Source organism: Tupaia chinensis, unplaced genomic scaffold, assembly GCF_000334495.1.
Source record: "Tupaia chinensis unplaced genomic scaffold, TupChi_1.0 Scaffold144687_1, whole genome shotgun sequence".
Taxonomy (NCBI): Eukaryota; Metazoa; Chordata; class Mammalia; order Scandentia; family Tupaiidae; genus Tupaia; species Tupaia belangeri.
Genome location: NW_006204548.1, coordinates 57,032 through 59,234, shown reverse-complemented (window position 1 = coordinate 59,234; position 2,203 = coordinate 57,032). Strand labels below are relative to the sequence as shown.

General features: G+C 37.5%; 1 pseudogene; it reads left to right on the top strand.

The window, feature by feature from the left end:
* LOC102502249 (olfactory receptor 7A10-like) overlaps positions 1-2,203 on the top strand; it is a 2,740-nt pseudogene continuing 537 nt past the window's right edge.

Sequence of the window (2,203 nt, the reverse complement as noted above, 5' to 3'; positions counted from 1 at the left end):
TCCAACCTGTCCTTTTTAGATATCTGTTTCACTTCCACCATCATCCCAAGATGTTGGTGAACATCCAGACACAGAGCATGGCCATCACCTGTGCAGGCTGTATCACCCAGATGTTCTTTTACTTGCTCTTTGCAGTGCTGGACAACTTTCTTTTGACCGTGATGGCCTATGACAGGTTTGTGGCCATCGGTCACCCCCTTCACTATATGGTCATCATGAAACCTGGCTCTGCGGACTGCTGGTTCTGGCATCCTGAATCCTGAGTGCTCTACATTCCCTGTTATGAAGCTTAAGAGTATTGCAGCTGTCCTGTACACTCCTGGAAATCCTCCACATTTTCTGTGAACTTACACAAGTGGTTCGCCTGGCTGTTCTGACACTTCTTAATGACATGATGGTGTATTTTGCATCTGTGTTGCTGGTTGGTGTTCCCCTCACTGGTATCACTTACTCTTATTGTCAGATAATTTCCTCCATACAAGCAATCTCATCAGTTCAGGGGAAGGACAAAGCCTTTTCCACCTGTGCCTCTTACCTGCCTGTTGTCTCCCTATTTTATTGTACAGGCCTAGGTGTGTGCCTTAGTTCTACTGCGACCCATGACACACACTCAAGTGCAACAGCCTCGGTGATGTATAGCCTGATCACACCCATGCTGAACCCCTTCATCTACAGTCTGAGAAATAAAAGCATAAAGTGGGCTCTGAGAAGATTCTTCACAAGAAAGACTTAAAGAGCCACTTTTAAATGTTATTTTCTTAAATAATTATTTTATTTTTAATATTATTCATTTTAATTGACCAGAGAGAGACAGGGATGGAGAAAAAGGGAAAGTGAAATAGAAAGCCATCAGGTTTGAGACTCGAACCATGGTTGGCCATGTGAGAGTTCAACATCTTATCCACCACACCCCAGTCAGTCCCCAAAGGGCCGTTTTTAAAGAAGTACCTGTGATTATGAGACTTTCATCCTAGAACTAGATGTTAATTGACACAAAAATGAAAAGTTATCTGCTGATGATAATGTAATGGTAATATCTTTGTCTTGACTGATATGCAATGTATTCATATTGGCAAAAGCAAAGTTGTATATTGTGAAGATGTATAGTAATTAAATGTAAATAAAAATTATAATAAAAATTAAAAATATTCTTTAATCAGATCACAGAAAAGGAGTCTGCCCTTTCTGCCCTATTTATACCCTAAAGCCTCAGTTTCTTTATTTTCAACCATAGCCCCTTTCACCATATTTATTCTCTCTCTGACATCCAATATTCTTTTTCTTGGTTGTTTGTGTACTTTCCCAAAGTTATTCTCAAACTTGCAACAGAAACAATGTTGAGATTCTCAGTAGTCTTGTGTAATAATGAGTAATACTAGTTCTACGGAATAAACTACCTTTGGCATCTGAGGCTCTTTTTATAATTTTATTACAGAAGAAATTATGAGACTAGTGTTTCACTTTTTGTTTGGCATTTCTTTCCTTTTTTCTTTTCCTTTTTCTTTTTTTTTCTTTTTTAGAGAGAGATTTTTTGCTATAGGACATATGTACTCACTGCAGAGACAGAAAGTAAGAAATCACCCCCCATGGTGGATGGCCATGCCACAATCCCTTCTCCTCCATGCTCCTCTCAGGATTTGGGGCATCATATGTGCCTGGTGTGAGTTTTAAACCACTGAGTCCAGTACTCAAACTGTGGTTGACTACATGGGAGTTCAGTAACATAACCATTCTGGCATCTACTGGGATCAGTTTGTCATTCCTTTCTACATCATTATCTGAACTACTCTTCCTTATTATGTGGACTTTAACATACTAATGGTTTTATAGTTGATTATGGGACTCTAATCTCCTCATGTATAGTTTTCTTACTCAGCTCATTGTCCACAGTGCCTGTTATATTCTGTGGTTCAAGTTATAACATGCGAAATGTGAAATCTATGCAGAAAGACAAATTTGCATAAATTATTTGACTTAATGTAGTCTTAGAGTCAGAGATGATCTTAACTATGTAAAATTATCAGCTATGCCATAATATTGTCAATATATATTTTCTTTTATAATTTTTTATTTATTCTTATTTCAAGTTCTTTTGTACAATCACATGCTACTTAGCTTACAAAGTGAATATTCTGACATGTGTACATTTCCCACCAGTCCAGTTGACAATACTATAAAGTTATCTTCAATAGATAATAATCCA